The 17,387-nt window shown below is 40.2% G+C and overlaps 1 long non-coding RNA gene across 2 annotated transcripts in view; it reads left to right on the forward strand.

The window, feature by feature from the left end:
- Positions 1 to 17,387, forward strand: part of LOC128078121 (uncharacterized) — an 82,764-nt gene that overhangs the window by 16,532 nt on the left and 48,845 nt on the right. The window contains exons 2-3 of one of the 2 annotated variants that reach the window (XR_008205300.1): positions 5,068 to 5,214; positions 13,260 to 13,344. This is a non-coding gene — a long non-coding RNA (uncharacterized LOC128078121). The remainder of the gene's footprint in view (positions 1 to 5,067; positions 5,215 to 13,259; positions 13,345 to 17,387) is intronic. The other variant, XR_008205299.1, reaches the window with a different exon arrangement.

The following is a 17,387-nucleotide window of genomic DNA, read 5'->3' on the forward strand; positions in this document are numbered from 1 at the left end:
GCCAAGGTCGATGACTCCATCACCTCCCTGGGCAGCCTGTGCCAGTGCCTGACCACTCTTTCTGAGGGGAAATTCTTCCTCATTTCTGACTGAATCTGCCCAGGCACAAGACAAGGAACCAAAGAACGAGACCTTGAGGAGCACCTGGGATATTTTAGAGCAGCCAACCTGTGAGTTGTTGGTTGCTTTTATAACAAATTTTTCTGAAACTCTCAGCATTTGAATTTTTTTGTGTGAGAAGAAGGACCAGACCTTTCGTAACATTGCTTTTTTCTCCAGCATCAACAGAATAGCAGTAGTTGAAAAAAAGTGAGTGCCTCTGAGTTAAGTGAGTAAAAGTCATCAGAAGAAATCACTTCACTCAGAGACAGTTCATCCTGGAAGAATTTCCTTTCACAGAGGTTACTATAGTCCTGCTGGCAGTACAAGCTTTGGTGATAGATCAGATTTTAGCAATTCCTTCCTTCCTTGTCACATTGTTTGGCTGGATATTGTGCTCATGGTCTGCCAGCTACCCAGAAATGCTGTTTGAAGGTACCTGCCGTACTGCAAGAAAGTGGTAGGTTTTGTAAAGCTTGCAGTGCACAGCCATTCTGCACAGTTGCACAAGGAGCCTTCCACCTGGATGTTGTTGGGCTGGTAGTAAACGCTTCAATCAATTGCTATCCCAACTGGAATGAAGTTAGGCCATTCTGCATGGTGTAAGAAAGACCTGATTATGCTATAAAGCACATATACATCCTGAATCATCCTGAATGTAATTCTGTATTGAAATGAGAGAGACTGAATATGATCTGATTCAACATGAACATCAAAGTTTTGCATCAGTTTTAAATAACTGATTCTCAATTGATGTGGATTAAGCAGATTAGTATGAACATACCAAATTTAGAAACAGGACAATAAGCATTAATGTCCAGTAAATTTAAGGTGTTTAGGTTGTTGAGTGAGCATTTTAATGGCCTACAGCGTATCCATCTATACAGTCCTGCTCAGATGCTGGTGCTAAGAACTGTTCTAGTCCTGTGCCATATGCCACACAGGGAGCCAATGAGAAGAGCCAGGTGAGAGCAAAGGAGTTTCTAATTACTGCTTGTGTTTCCCCACTTCTAGCCCAAACTTCTGGACAAAATACAAAGTGAGCTGTCAAGGAAAGGCACTCAAGCCATATGCTGGAAACATCACAAAGCTTTGCTGGTTGTATAAAAATCGCTGCACATGGGAACAATAACTCTTTTTGAAAACCAAATAACTACTCTGATCTAAATCAATCAGGCTTGAGAAAGACAGAAAAAGGCTAGGAATAAAATGGAGAATAAAGAAAGCATGCTCTCTGTGACCTGCCCTTCACAGAGCTATAGTTTTTATGGGTAAGCTGAACGACCTTTTATGCCAAGATTTTTACCCAGAAGCTACATCTCTGTTGGAGATACAGCTCTGTGCAGGCAGGAACCTCCAGCAGGAGGCCAGCTCTCTTGGCACGTGGAGTGTCACCTCAGAGCATCACCTCCTGCCTGTGTAGGCCATACTAACCTCCACGTTCTCATTAACCTCCTTTCTTCATTTCCAAAGTATGACAGTTTGAGAACTGAACTCAAGACAGTAATTTGTACAGAGCTGTGAATCCACTGCTTTTTTTTTCATATATGTCATGTCAAACGCAAAGGTAACAGAATTTCTCTGTTAACTTTGCATGTTCCAACTGCAAAATTATTTGAAGGCATAAAGACAGCTGAGTAGATTTAAATAGATCTAATTTGCTGTTTCTGTGCAAGTGGAGCTTTAGAGACTTTTAAGTACATTATTGTACAAAAAGCCAGCCTCGGAGAGGAGACAACATGTTGGCAGCCTGCGCACCGCACAGACAATCAGCAGAGGCAGACCTTCGCCTTTACCTGCACATCTTCCTCTGTAACAAGCCAACTGACTTCTGACTATGACTTGAATGCAACAAAGATACATGCCAAAGCTAATATTATGAGCACATGAACTCAGAGAGATAGACCTCAGCTTCCCTCTCTTGCCAGGGCTTTTCCTGTCAGGTTGGTGCTGGGACTCATCTGTGGCCAGCTATGTGCCTCCCATGCACCCTGAGCAGATCCAGCCAGGCCCAGAGACACCATCTGCAGGATCAGCATCTCCTTGGTTCTCTTTAAAAACAACCAACAAGAAGAGATGAGTCTAACTTGCATCAGGGCTCCAATCCTGCTTGAAACTCCTTTGTGGCAGAGACACTTTATGCTGCAACACGGCAGATAAAAAAGGCAGAGCTGATATTTCAAATGCAGAATTGCCAGTTGGGGATTCTTGTAGGAGAATGTGAAGGTGGGAAAAGAGGGCCAGGAGACTGATCTGGAGGAGCACAGAACAACTAGAGAGAGGGGAATCTGCAGCTGAACACTTCAAGGTCAGCCTCAGTGTGGTTATCATTAAATGCTGCATACAGAAGCCAGAATAGAACCACATGATTGTGTACTATTTGCTTGTTTGTTTGTTTGTTCAGCTAGCATCTGACTGCTTCCTCCTTACCAAACTGCCCCAAAGCTTTGTATGCAGCAAAACTTCAACAAAAATCTTGTGTTACGATCAAAGCCAGTGACAGCAAATGGTCAAAGCAGAGGCTATGCTGCACGCAGCTCCAGTAAGCTCTGCATTACATGTGTGGGGGTGTATATAAACAAAGTCCTCGTGATGCACTGACAGCAGTGAGATCCATGAAATATGCTGCTCAGGGAGCAGTGCTGTGCTGACAGACACACATGGCGGCTGTGGGACCAGTTGCAGGATGGCACCTCTTTGGGAAGGGCCGCGTGCTGGTTGCCATGCTGAGCCCTGTGTCTTGCATCTATTTTGTTCATGTATGGAAAATACTTTGTGTAAGATTTCAGATTTTCCCTAAAAAGTAGCATAAAAAGTGATTATGACAGGTCCACTGCCTGGTGGTTTATACTTAGTCTCCATGAGTGACTCCCACTCAGCTCATTACTGAAGTGCAGATAGAGACACAGCGCGTCTTACTGGACATGAGAGAGGCCTATACCCAGCTCTCCTCCATCACCACTTAAAATCCTCATTTGGCTGTTGTGGACTTGTCTTAAACTTTTCCCGTATTCCTGCTAGGTCTCTGTTCACAGATGCACTTTTGGACCCAAGGTCTTCTGCCTACTCCATGCCATGTATGGCAGACTCAGCCATGTGGGTCTGCATAACAGTGCTTCATGGCCAAAGCTAACTAAACTTCCTCAATATGAGCAGCTGTGTTGTGCCTGTGTAATGCAAAAACTGGACAAAATTACACCTGTTTCTTGAGAAAACTCCTAGACTCCTAGGAGCCTGTCTACAGCTCTGCTTTTCTGTTTCTCTCCCACATATTTCTCTCCTTCTTCATCTTTGCCTGAAACATTTTCCCTGTTCAGCTCCCCTTTACTGGTGATACATCCTCTGCTGCCATTACTCTACTGCTTTGATGTATTCATGTTCTTCTACCTGTTTATTCTTAATTCCTTTCTTACTTCTATTTATTTTGGATTTAGCTAAATCCATCATTTGCATCTGACTGATGGAGGATGAGAAGGTTGTGTTTCAAATGACTCCTTTCCTCCTTAAAAGGATGGTGTTTTACAGAACTCAGCATGAGAGTTTTGATGCTGTCTAGAAATTTCCAAAGAACATGTTCTGTATCATCTCATTACTGCTCAAATATTTGTTGGTTATTATTAACAAATTTGATTATGGTGGGTCAAATTGTATGTGAAATATACAGTGTTCCTTTTCTCTCATTCCTCCAAATAGCTATTTGTGCCAGTCATGTACTGCACTGTGAGCCAACAACAGTCCCAGAACTGCCAAAAATGCAGTTCAAGCTGAAGTCTCCCATATTTTTGGTCTTTCCACTTGCTCCCCAGCCAACATCCTCAGCTTCCCTTTGAATCCCTTGCCCCCATGACATGCTTAGGTCTATGCAGTGTCCTGCTGCCTGTCCACAGCCCCTTCCCCAGCAGCAGGCTCCATAAGTAGGACAGGGCTTTCCAATTTGCTTTGTGTGGTTGTTGACAATCCGCTCTTTTAGATGGTGGGAACCACTGGTGGAGGAGGAGGGACAGCCATATGCTCAGTGCACCCACTGTGGGAGCAGGGCTGAAAGGAGCAGAAGAACAAAAGGGAGCAGAGATGTTTTGGAATGGATGAGGTAAAAAAAGTTCGGAACACAGATGCAGGAAGACCAAGATTCCCGATTACTGTGAGTTGTGTGCTGTCCTGCTCCAGTAGGAGCCTTCCTCTAAAGCTGGTCAGTACATCTGCACTGTTCACACTTCTCAGACCTGCAGCTTTCCAGGCTTGACTAAAGCAGATAGCCATCAGAACACCTTTTGTGGCTGATGGCAGACGGTGACCAAGACGAACTTTGCAGCAGCTCTCCAGCTGTGGATGCCAGATGGTGCTTCTTGAACGAAAACAAAGTCAACTTTTTGTTGGCTCAGTGGGCTTCCATCAGCTCAGCTGCTACCACAAAAGCAGGAAGGTGGTATCACAACAACTCATTCATTTCACACTATATGTTTCACAGAAGCTTTATTAGTACATTTTTAATGGAGATGCACAAAGACTTGTGCCTAAGAATAACTTTGTGGACACATGAACAAACTTTTCCTCACATACCTCAGATCTCAGAGAGAGTGGTGAGGTGCTGGAACAGGCTGCCCAGAGAGGTTGTGGATGCCCTGTCCCTAGAAGTGTTCAAGGCCAGATTGGATGGAGCCTGGGCAGCCTGGTTTAGTGTTAAATGTGGAGGTTGGTGGCCCTGCATGTTGCAGGAGGGTTGGAGATTCATAATCCTTGAGGTCCCTTCCAACCCTGGCCATCCTGTGATTCTGTGATTCTGTGATCTGCTGGTATGACAGAAGAGTCAGACAACATGTCTGATGGCAGCTTTTTTGGCTTGTTTTTTGCCCTACACTGATGTGTTCCTGTGAAATCCGATCAGTGATAAACCCCTGGGGTTGAACTACTAGCATTTTACATCCTCCCATGCATGCAAACAGAGATGCATCTGTTCTTATCTCATAGGCTATGGTAGCAAGAGACAAGGAACACTGTGTCCATCTGTCCATCACAGATGAAGGTGGGGAGGACTCTAAGACAATGCAGAGATTAAAGGAACTTCTCCCAAGAAGTTAAGAGAGTGCCTTAACAGTTAAGAGAAACACATCCAAAGTAAGTTCAGCCTTTTGGCTGATATTTTGCAACAACATGTATGATGGAAATCAGCATTTTACTTTCTTCAATAAACACCACAGTGTAAAAGCATTGTTCAGAGTTTTATGCTATTACTGTCTGGAGTGTTGGTTTTTATGGTGCCATATGCATTTGTGGTATGGACAAGTTACAGTTGCTGTGGGAATGTTAGTAATGAAATTTTTGAGTTCTCAGTGCTCAAAAATCTCAACTGAGTTATAAAGGAGGCTTGTTTGCATTTCATTTCCTTAGTTAAACACAGAAAAATAATTCCCACAATCTTTTGTGGCAAAATCAGCCGAACTAACACTCCTTCATGTTAAAGATCTGCTTGACTTTTTTTCCCCAACATATATCTCATGTGTAACTCTTTCCTACAATGATAGCAAAATCATTTTGAGTAGATCTGGGGAAATGCAGAGCCCTTCTGCCACTGTTATCTTCCCATTGTTTCAACGTAAGTCCTGGAAATGTAAAGTTGTGTTTAGGGTACAGAGGGAGAGTCCTGAAACCTGGGATTTATTTCTGGTCTCAGACAACCTTGAGCTGCTCCCCTGATCTGTATGTTTTTGGTGTTGTTTCTTTTGTTTGTTTGTTTTGATTTGACAATCTGTTAAAAGAAACTTTTGCTGCCTATACATTCCCCTCTCCTCCACCCCCGGGTTTACTCAGTAAGGAGTTTAAAGTGCTATTGGAAACCTGGATGAAGTTGAGGTAGGAGATGGAAAACTCCAGGTTAGTGTTTTTTCTGTCAAGTCTGTTTGGGGAATTTCAAAGGAGATTCTTTTTCCCCTAGAAAGGTATCACAATGTTATGTTTTAAAGTGCTGGTTCCCCCAGCTTATGTCCCCTTCCTCTTTTCTACCAGTGTACATTGTCTGACATTCATCAGCATCCTCTTCTTGTTCAATGGGACAGCCCAATATCATATCCCCAGCATGTACATGAGTAAAAGGTTTTGTGTTGTTATCTGTGCGCTGAGATTGAACACTATCTTATGAGTGTTTCTTCAATACTCATAACAGTAAATGGGAGGGAAGTTTATTGTTTTCACATCCCAATGTTGTTTTGTTTCTCTGGGAAATCTCTTTGGAGAAGATTTTTGGAAAGTTTCTGATACTTTCAGTTCAGATCTTCCCTCTTCAATTAAAATTAGCTCTTAATTTCCATTATTAATCTCTGTTTGTCAGGAAAGGAATAAGATACAGGGTCGGAAGACCTAAAGGCAGCCACATATCTCCAAGAAAATAGTTCATTTTTTCCTTAACAAGGGAATAGTTGCTGTAGCAGAAGATGACCACAATATAACTGGGGTAGCTTTTTCAAGTTAGTCTGCCTTCCCTCTGGACCTCCTTCCACAAAGCAGATGACAACAACAAAGGACTTAACTGCAGGCAATGTCCCATTTAGAAAGGCACTTTGAGGATCTCTCCGTATTTGAAAGCAACCTCAATAGGAACTGTAGGCTAAAGTGTGCCTAATAAACTGTATGTTAGAGGCTAGGTACACATATGGCAGGAGTGCCTTTGCAGCAAAACTAAGGTATTTGTAGAGCTTGCAATCACAACAAAAAATGTTATTTTGAACTCAGAAAAGACAAAAGGTTGTGTTCTTGCTTCAGACACATTTCTAGATTGCATGTACAAAATGCATAACCACATTGCTGCTTTCCAGTCTATTAAAACTGCAGTCAGGCCAGATCACTATAATACAAAGTGCATGTGAAGAGGTGGGATGGGCACCTAATATTCAAGATATAGGCATATGTATAGGAAAAGACAGAAAATACATGAGGATTGATAAGAGATGGAGGGAAAAGGGCATAGTCTGAAGTTAGCTGAGGAAGTGAAACAGATTAAAACAGGAAAAGACAAAGCAATCAAAGAAGAAAAGAAAGTATAAATAGCAGAGATTCAGAATAATGGATAAGACAACTTATAATAAAATTGATTAATGAATTGCATGGCCATTATCAATGACCAAAAATGGATGATATTGAGCACAGGAGTCTCCAATCTGCACTCCTTTACGGATCCTGGCATTTCAGAAACCTGAATGTATTGAGGAGATTGGATGGGAAACTGTGGATAACAGGTATCTCCACTACTCCAGGTCTATCTACCCCAAAGTATGTGCATTAATCACCAATCTTAGAATCAGAAAATAATGTGGTTTTGTGAGAAAGAAGAGGCGGGGCTTGTGTGTGAATGAAGGGTTTGGATAGAGCAGCCTATGAAGTAAGAAGAGATGGTCAAATGTGGGTAAAAAGATGATGGAAATACTTTATCCTTCATCATCATCTTCCTACTCATACATCCCATAGCACTCTACAGAGATGTAATTGCTGACTACAGAACCAATATGAAGTTGATTTAAGTAAAGAATACATATTCAGTTGACATTTGTTCTACTCCCAATTAAAAGAGTACTTAAATTTTATATCCTGGGACTAATTCTTAACATCATTGACAATATCTATGTTTATTTAAATATACATCTTCATATATACCTTGTTTTTTCATTTGCTGAAAATAGAGTGATCAAAAAGGGAGAGAGATGATTGTTTCAGGTTATGCAACCAGGACTGGTTTCTGAAAATGTCAGCAACTTGCTTTATATATAAATCTGCATTTGAGAAAAATCAACACAGTCTAAACAAGAAAAAGAGAGAATAATAAATTCTGATTGAATTACACTATGAATAGCATTGATTAAATGGAAAAGGACAGTGTGTCCCATTTCTCTGCTCCTAGCTCTTGAAGAATTCTTGTTTCCCAACTGTGAATCAGTTGTTATTCTAATTATTCCCAACACAAGTCTTATCCTGGACAATGTTAACCTTTCAGTTCAGAGAATACTAATTCTCTGTTTCAAATGTCATCTGAATTCCGAAATTTCTAACTTTTCAAGGTTCCAATTACTTCTGTCCTAGTGGACTAACTTCATAAATGAGACTTACATGCTTAATTACAACAGTGAAATTTTCTTCAGTCATGAAGATCCTTAACTGGTATAGCTTTGGAAGTGTGGTGACAGCTCTGCCAGTCATGGATCTGACCCATACAGTCCCAGCGGCTTACAAATTCTCTGCAAAGTCACTGTCAACTGTGTTTCCTTAATACCTTGCAGAATGGCTTAGCAACTGGGAAGAATGAGATTTCAACTGACTGTATAATCTACTTTTTTGGCTGGTTTTCTTTGACTCCTGAAAAATCACAGAATAAATCACTAAAATGCTGTTACATCTGAAGACGGGGCATAAATAAAGCTTTTATCCAATCCCACCCTCTCCCTCGAATTTAATGATTCATATAAAATGAAACAACATCCAAACCACCCCCAACTTGTTTTTGTTTCTGCAAAACCAAAACCTGAGTGATGAGGTTTTGCAAAATTCAAAACCCAAACCACTCCGGTTTGTCCATTATAGACATGAGACTAAACTCAGAAACTTTTATCTGGGCTCTCCATCCCCTCTGGACTTTGGTGGTTTGGCTAAAAATGGAACCTAGATTTAAACCATTCCTGATTTGGGTTGTGCAAATCATAACTTGACTAATGTAGTTCTTCAAAACCAAAACCATAACATGGCCTTCTTGTTCCATCCCTAATTAAATTAAATACTTTTTGTCCAGAGCATTATGGAGACCAAAATGTACAGACGAATATTATCAGCACAACACAACCTTTTATTTTATTCATTCCCAAAGGGTCTGATCCTGAAATCACAAAACCTTCTCTCCTCATCAGACCATACTTGTGGGCATTTGAAGACAGACTTCTTCTTTGAAGAGGGCTGTTGCTGCTTTCATTTAAAATATGGGAACTTTCATGGAGGTTCATTGAATCCAAATGTACCATTTATCACTTGTATTTTCTGGGTACTTTGTTATTCCATGTACTTACAGGTTATCAGATGTCTCCTATTGCAGGAGGAGCTGAAGAAGAACAGAATTGTCTATGACACTTTTAACAGAAGTTTTCAGGCTGTTTGTTTGTTTTTTTCTTCAGTATTTTTCAGCCCTCAAACATCAAGAAGTCTGGTTCTATAAAAACAAGGCTCCTTGTATGGCATTTTCTGGCATCTGTGATAGACTCTATCATTTTCTTGCTTTTCTTAAGAGGGTGATTCCCTGAATAAAAGCATCTGATACAGTTCCTAGAGTAGTCTATCTAACCTTCTTGTGCAAGGGTATAGCAAGTTCTCTAAGGACTTTCTGCAAAGCTTGGTATACACTACATTTCTGCTTGTGATGGATGCCTGCTTTCTTAGCTTTGGCACAGTTCCTCCCCTCCTTTGCTGCCACAAACAGGGTCCAAAGGCAGCACATTCTGACCTCCCAACTGTCTGTAGACTACTTTGAAAAGAAAAACAGTTCTGCTGGCAGTAGAATTTAAGGCAGTATCGTGCACTTTGCCTCTTCAGCATAATGTTTTAGGGGGCCTGCAAATAGAGACATGCCTGAAAACCACCATCAGCATTCACAGACAGCTCTCCTGGAGATCTGGGAAGGGAGATCAGTGCCTCTCAGAAGCCAGCTCCACCCTGGCTCTCTATGGAGAGCTCTCTCCCGCCTGAGGACCTGCTGTTTTCCCAGTAGCTATGCTAACAGACTAGTAATCCTTTTGTTAGGTTTGTGGGACGCTTGCATGCTAAATTTAACCTAATGCTTCATTTCATTTATTTAGCTGCATCCCATTTTCTGATGTTTTTCTTGTTTGCTACAGATAAACTGTTGATATTTATGTTTTTCTGCTGCCAGCAACCTCTGCTGATTTTTTTTTTTTTAATTCATATATAGATTTCAGTGGACCATTCTGAAGGCATAATGCAAAGGAAAGCTTTTTGAAAACAACATTCACAGAATAATAAACTCCACACTTTATATAGTAAAACGTTTGACCTATCAATAATATTTTTCCCCCTTTACTCTGAGTGCTAAGACCTGTATCATTTCTGTGCAACTACAAGTTGTTTGGAGGAGAAACAGCCCCAGAACTGGAGCAAGCTGCACACTTAACCAGATAGCTGGCACAATTACAGTTACACCACAAGTCAGCTTAGACTAAGACATTAAATGAAACTCAAAGCCCAGTGTCTTTTTTGCCTTGAGCAATGACTTTTATCCAGTATGTTCTCTTAAAAAGAAACAGGCTAAAAGCAAAGGACAAAAAAGTACTCTTAAAGTTAAACAATGAAACCCAAGCCAGCAGTGCCTCCTTACACTGCCTGTGTGCTCCAGAGAAGAGATGTTGTGGGTTTGTTTGCTCTTCTCATCCACAGTTCAGGACAGGAGCAAAAAGGAGAATTTTGTTTCATGAGAAGAGAGAAGGATCGTCTTATTTCTCCTCTTCAAAGTTAGGAAGGAAGAGGCAGTCAAGTCAAGAGTAGGGGAATGGAGGGAGATCATAAGAGAGAGTTGTGCCTTCCCTTTGACATTATGGACTCCCTTCAGAAAATCTCACCACTTACTTGTTAAAACAGATAAAATTTCTTTCCTTTGCCTTGTATCTTCCACTTGACCCAGACCATCTCTTTCCCAGACTTCCTTTAGTATAACCAAAATACATTGCTCTGCAGTGCTCCCACCTGTTGGTTGGTTTGCAGAGCTGGGGTGGAAGAGTAAATGTGCATGCCTTATGTCTGGGTCTCTGCAGTACTGCACATCTGGGTAATATTAAACAAAGCTGGGGCGGGAAGTTCCAGTATAACAAATCATGTGAGCCATAAGAGCTCAGCTTAGGTCCTATGCATGTGTTTTCAAATCTAATTTGAAGCAAACCTTTTCAGACTCATACTTCAGTGATCTTTTGCCTTGTCTAAAAATTATGTAACTCCATTGCTTTTCATACTTAGGACCATGCTATTACTTGGCCTACCCTATTCAGGCTCCCAAAACAAAACTATGGTTAGCAATTCAGATATTTCCCAAACAGAACAACTACCATTGTACAAGTTTTTGTCAGGACTAAGTTTTTGTCAGTTGCTAAAAATTTGCCCTGGTGCAGAGCCAGACCCAGCCCTAAAAGCTTATGGAGGAAGAAAAACCCTTGTATGGGCCTTTGCAAGTCCCCTTTGGTTGGGTTTACTTAGAACAGGCTGGGGAATATTTTTCACTCCAGTGGCCTCCATTTCTTATTAATATCAAACTAAGCTCCAAGGGAGACCCTGTGAATGTGACCTGCAGGAGGGGTTGCATGCCCTCCCTACCCCCCGTTCTCTTGGTGTTGCATGTAGATATGATCAGTGAAGAGAGAAATGAAGCATCACTTACAAGGCCACGGGGAAGAGGACAACTGTCCTGAGGGTCCAGAGAGGAGTAGCTTTAGAGTTTGAATGTTGATTTTTTCCAGTGAGAAAGGGTTAAAAAAAAGAAGGTAGTAAGAAGATACTTGTGAGAAAAATGCCCTCTGAAGACAGCAGCTTTGGAAGTATTTTCAAGAAATCCAGTCTTCAGGTCTGCTTACTGCATTTGATTGAGTTGCACTGTAGAGCTGCGGTCCCAAAAGATGTTAAAGCGTTCCTTCTGAGAAGGGTTAGCCTTCCTCTCTGCCATGAAAAACAGGTTTCCCAAAATCACATGTAGAACATTTGAGGCAGAACTGGCTTGAGCTATAAAGTTAATAGCATGTCCATAAATAAATGAATTATCATCAAACTTTCTGGTGGATCTCTTAAAATATTTATTTTTTAGGGGCAAGTTGGGTAATAGGTTTTCCTCAAGTCTTCAAGTTTTAGTGGGCAACAAAGAATGCAGAGTGGAAGCTGCTTACCAGATGTTCCACAGCCTGGAGAGATAAAAGGAGATTGTTTTTACAAGTAAAAACAGTGGCATGGTAGCTTACATGGCGTAAAATACATATTTTTATTAAGTCATTGTGCAGTTGGAAAAATAATTTTCCCTATTTCCCGGTAATAATCTGCCTCAGCTATTTATTATTACTATTATTGTTATTATGCTATTTCTGACTACTTCTTTATAACTATACAGCTCTGGCAAACATTAAGATTTATTTTTTTTAATTTACAAAAACCTTTTTGATTTTATTGCTTTAGTAATTCAAAATGGTATAATCTTTTGAAACTTAAGATCCATCTAACAAAGCCAAACTCATTAATAGAGAGAAAAATACCCTAACACTTTCAAGTTAATAAAAAGATTGGGAAATTGTTTACTGCAGAAGACATACCCAGAGACAACAGAGGATTCAGTTCTGAACTACTGTAAACGATCCTGACTATGCACTTTACTAATGGGGTTGTAAAGTTGACTGTAATTTTTTGAGTCAAATAATTCGGACAATTTGAGTGAAAGTCGTTACATCAGCAGAACAGCAAGATTGTAGAATCTTCTCATAGGATGTACCATCTTCTAAAAAATGTTCCATCATGTTTCTTCACAAGGAGAGTGGTTAGGCCCTGGAACGGGCTGCCCAGAGAGGTTATGGATGCCCCGTCCTTGGACGTGTTCAAGGCCAGGTTGGACGGGGTCCTGGGCAATCTGGTCTGAATGTGTACGTTTGGTGGCCCTGCTAGGCAGGGGGGTTGGAACTACATGATCCTTGAGGTCCCTTCCAACCCGGGTGATTCTGTGATTCTGTGATTCTGTGATTCCATCCTTTTTCACCTGAAGTAAAAGCTTTGAAATCTTGTCTAGTTTTTAGATGGCAAATATGGAAAACTGAAAAAGCAGAGAAAATGCTTTTTCATTTCATTGGTGGCAGATTGGAGCTCCTATTTTCTCCTGTCTCCAATTATCCACAAGTGTTTTTTCTTTTTGAGTTTATAGGTTCAGCTTGGTTGTGTGCGCTTCTATGTGTGCTGTTAGACCCTTTATAGCTTTTTGCTATTAAAAAAAAAAACAACACCAAAAACCCTAGAGAAGAGTTACAATATCTAATTTTTCTGTCACTTCTCCACCACTCGTTGGATGAATATTTTTCAACAACCTTACATAATCAGGATTCCTAAACTTATCTCCATTCAAAGAGGTTCTGTCCTACAATAGCTTTTCAAAATTGCAGGTGACCGCGGAGTGAAGGAGGATGTGAAATCTTTGCCATCATCCTGCAGAGGATGGATGAGGGGACCCTGAGCACACATGAAGTGGTAAGATTTTGCATTATGTCATCTTTAACAATTCAGATAAGCTATTTTCTTTTATTATGTACTGGACTCCGGTGATAGAAGCCATAGTTAGATGAATTGATTTGCAGTGACTTACATGCTTTTGTCTGCAAGATGCAGCTTGTTTACAGAGTTGAAACCGAATATGGCAGAATGATGCCTGAGCACTTCTGAAAATTCTTTGCTGTTTTGATTGCGATCAGGAGTAAAAGCACAGGTCTTGTGATGCTATTAAAAATCCTGGTCTGCATGAATTCTCAGAAAAGAGGTGGTAAAAGCCACTTCCCAAATATCTGTAATCTCATACATTGAATATGGTGGCTTGGATAGGACTAGCTTTGAGAATTAAACAAAGCTGAATCTGAAAAGTGGCCTGTTGCTGATTCTGTGAATGTAAGTGATATTAAAAGTAGCAGGTCCTTGTAGGCTTCATTACATCTAACAAAAATTATTGAAATGCCTGAGTCAGAAAACTTACTGTGATTTAACATGGCACAGTGTAGTGGAAATGCAAAGTCAGGGCTTGAAGCAGCAACTGAGCACCTGGTGAGAAGGCAGGGCCAACCTAGGGAAGCTCAGGTGCAGGAATGTACCTGAGCATCCAGAAGGGGTGGAGATAGACCCACCCCTTCCCAGACCTCACTTAAGGGTTGGCAGGGGAGGTAGGAGCTTCTTGATGGAGATCCCTGCCTACCTGAAGCCTCCTGGAGGTAAGCAATTTTTCTTCATTTCTGTACGTATGGCTGCTTTATTTGGGCTTGTCCTCTTTTGCTGTAGCCTAGGGCTTTGCCACCCTGCTATTGTTATTGTACTCTCCATCACGTTATCATGTTATGCAGATGCATTTATTTTTTTAGGTGAGAAAGTTTTATGTGTGATTTATGCTAATTTAAGGTAGAAGGCAAGGTAATTCATTTTAATGTTTGATGGGACCATTTTAAGAGCACTGTTAAATTTAAGACCCATGAATTTGAAAATTAAAGCTCTAGCTTCTGAACTCAAACTTGTGGGCCTATACTTTGCAGTTCTGACAATGCTTAATTTGTGGCATTCAGGGTTTAGTGTTTTCTTTCACTTTTAAAATCCTAAGTGGTCTCAGCAATTAGTGTGAGTGAAAATATATATTACTTATGAAGATCACAGAATTATATAATCTTTTAAAGATTGAATAGCCAAAACATAAGATGCTTATAGGGATACTTCTTCCTTTTTCCCTGCCATTTAAGGAATAGTAGGTAACTTAAAGATCTCAGTACTTAAAACAAACAAACAAAATCATGGAAGAAAAGTGTAGTTCCTTCCAAGAAAACTTGAGACTAGGAGGGAGGATTTCATTCGGTGGGGAAAAAAGTCATCTTGTTGAAAGGTAAATTCATGTGTATTTTCCACAGTTGTTTAAACAGGAGCCAAAGCAACATTAACAAATAGCAGAAGATTAAATTAAAAAGATTAGGGGCATTTTTAACATAAATACCAATCTGAGTGTTATTTTATATTTCAGAAAACAGTTAAGCATTAAAAGAATTGCTTGCAGTTTGAGATATCTATGAATAGCATTACTTCTAGTCCCAGATGCTCTGTGATTAGGAAATACATATTGGATTTGAAATTGCGTGTTGAATGATTTGAGGGTGAGATAGTTTGTTGACACGTGATTCACTAGGCGCATCATGTTTAGAAGCCTTTTATTCTTCAGTTGTTGGTTTTCCTAGAGCATGGCACAATCAGCTCTGTGCAGTCATGTGGATAGTGTCCTATGTACAGCAGTAAGTTCCATAGTAGTAATAGTTGACATGTGGTGTAATGCGTGTTTTATTTTTATTATTTTTCTGACTGTTCCTTTGAAATAAGCCCTTTATTTCTACTTCTTCAGATAAATAAAATCTCCCGTGAAAGACAGATCCACTTTGCACTAGGAATTGAGTGAGGAAACTCCCAATATGCAGAACAGGGCTCTTTACTATGTAAACAACTCCCAGTAGCTTTGAGCTAAAAGTCACATCTCTTTGAATGCCCTTCTGCCAAAAACATTTAGGAGATTGTGTTTGGGTCTGAGGCTGGATTGAAGGTTCACTCGGAGAGAGGCTTGAACAGAGGATGTTAGAGCTCCAGTATCTTCCTCTACAAGGGCAAGATTTAGGTAATACATTTCATGCTCTGTTGGAGGGATGACTGTGTCCTGTTTCTCAGATGGTACATCATTGTTCTGAGAGCTCTGCAGTCACTGAAGCAACAATGCACTGCTTTTCTTGATGTTTATCTATTGACCTATAGACAGTCTTAAGAAAATGTTCTTCACCAGAGTGTAGTCAGATGCTGGAAGGGAATTCTCAGTGCAGTGATTAAGGCCCTGAGCTGATGGAGTTCTAGAAGCATTTAGACAATGCTCTTAGACATAGTGGTTAATTTTGGTGGTCCTGTGGAGCCAGGAGTTGGGCTTGACTCTCTTCCCACTTTCAGCTTAGGATATTTTATGATTCTATGATTCTGAGACCAGTCTAGAGCATATTTGTTTTTTTGGATAGAGGGGCCTCTGCTTTAGACTGAACTCGTCCTTTGCAGACCTTTCCACAAGGCCCTATTCTTTGCTGCTCAAGTTCATTCAAGCTTCTTGTGGTATAACAAGTATTTTCCTTGTCCTTCCCATGAGGCTGTGTCTGGAACATGCTGAAATAACATCCTGAGAAAATGTCTCTGCAGTTAATGTTTCCAGTGTTTTCTACTGCCTTAGAGCATCCAAAGGCCCTTCCCCAGCTGGAAACCTAAAGGCATGGTATTTTCTGCACGAGGATTAAGAAGGAAATTCCATATATTGTGAGAAATACTACTTAATATATTAAAATGAGGTGGAATTTAGGCTTTGTGGGCTTAACATTGATTCAATGCCACAGCTTCTCAGCGTTTTTACTGCTGCACTGTATGCACAGACAAAGCTGTTGACTAAAGTCAACTTTAGGAGAGCAGGCAAAGCCAGCTTCTGCTTCTGCACACTTCAGGTGCTGCTGAAGGTGGCCTCTTTGGTGTAAGCACCAAAGGGTAAATTCAATTTGTGTATCCTGCTGAAGTGAAGTAACCAGACATCTCAGACTCCCTGCTTGGCCAGAAAACCTGTGATTTTTTAATAGCCATTAAAAATATATTTATTTTTTGCTGTTCTTGGCTGATCTTCTCCTTTCATGCTGATTAACAGTGTTCTGATCTTTTACTACTGCCTTTTAGTAGCATAACAGCCTTCCAAGATGGAAGAAGGCCATGCTATTCATCTAACTGGTATCTTATGTACACTGTAATAATTTTTCTTCCCTAGTTGCTGCTTCTGATAGTTTCTTCCTCCCATTCTACACATTTTATTTTAAATGTAGAGGTACTTAACTCTGCACAATGTTTGAACCTTTTCTTTCATTTTTAATTTACAGACTTGTGTTGCTGTTTGGTCTGCTTTTTGTCTGCAAATTGTGGACACTTGTTAGCAGTTGCAATTTCTTGACATTGGTAACTATTTCTCTTTTTATTCCAAATGAAATATTCTCTGATATGTGTTCTCGATTAGTTTGAAGCTCTTTTCTGTTAACAAGGAACAGCGTGACTCAGAGAGTGGGTAACGGGATGTGAAAATCTTTGCCACTCTCTTATTTTAGTGTGTTTGGACTAAGGAAGTTAATAGAATATAACGGTATGAGAAGGATTTACGTCATTGTTGAGTTGTGTATTTATTTATTTATGCATTTGTTTGCTCTATTTTGATTCTGAAAAGTGATTTTAATAGCTGTTAGAATGTGGCATTGCTAATGAAAATGAACAGACTGCTGTTGTGTTCTATAATAAAAGCAAATGTGTGTGGTAATGTTATTAGAGGGAAAAACTCTGCATGTGTAATCAATATTTTCCTTTCCTATATTCTATTCATAGTGAAACAACACATTTTACAGTCAAAACAGTTGCATGTAGCTAGCAGTCTGTTTCAAATAAAATCAAATTTGTTCTTCCAAGTGGCACACTGTCAGACCTGTCAAAGATATGTGTAG

The sequence above is a fragment of the Tympanuchus pallidicinctus genome, unplaced genomic scaffold, assembly GCF_026119805.1.
Source record: "Tympanuchus pallidicinctus isolate F22 unplaced genomic scaffold, pur_lepc_1.0 scaffold1, whole genome shotgun sequence".
NCBI classification, from domain to species: domain Eukaryota; kingdom Metazoa; phylum Chordata; class Aves; order Galliformes; family Phasianidae; genus Tympanuchus; species Tympanuchus pallidicinctus.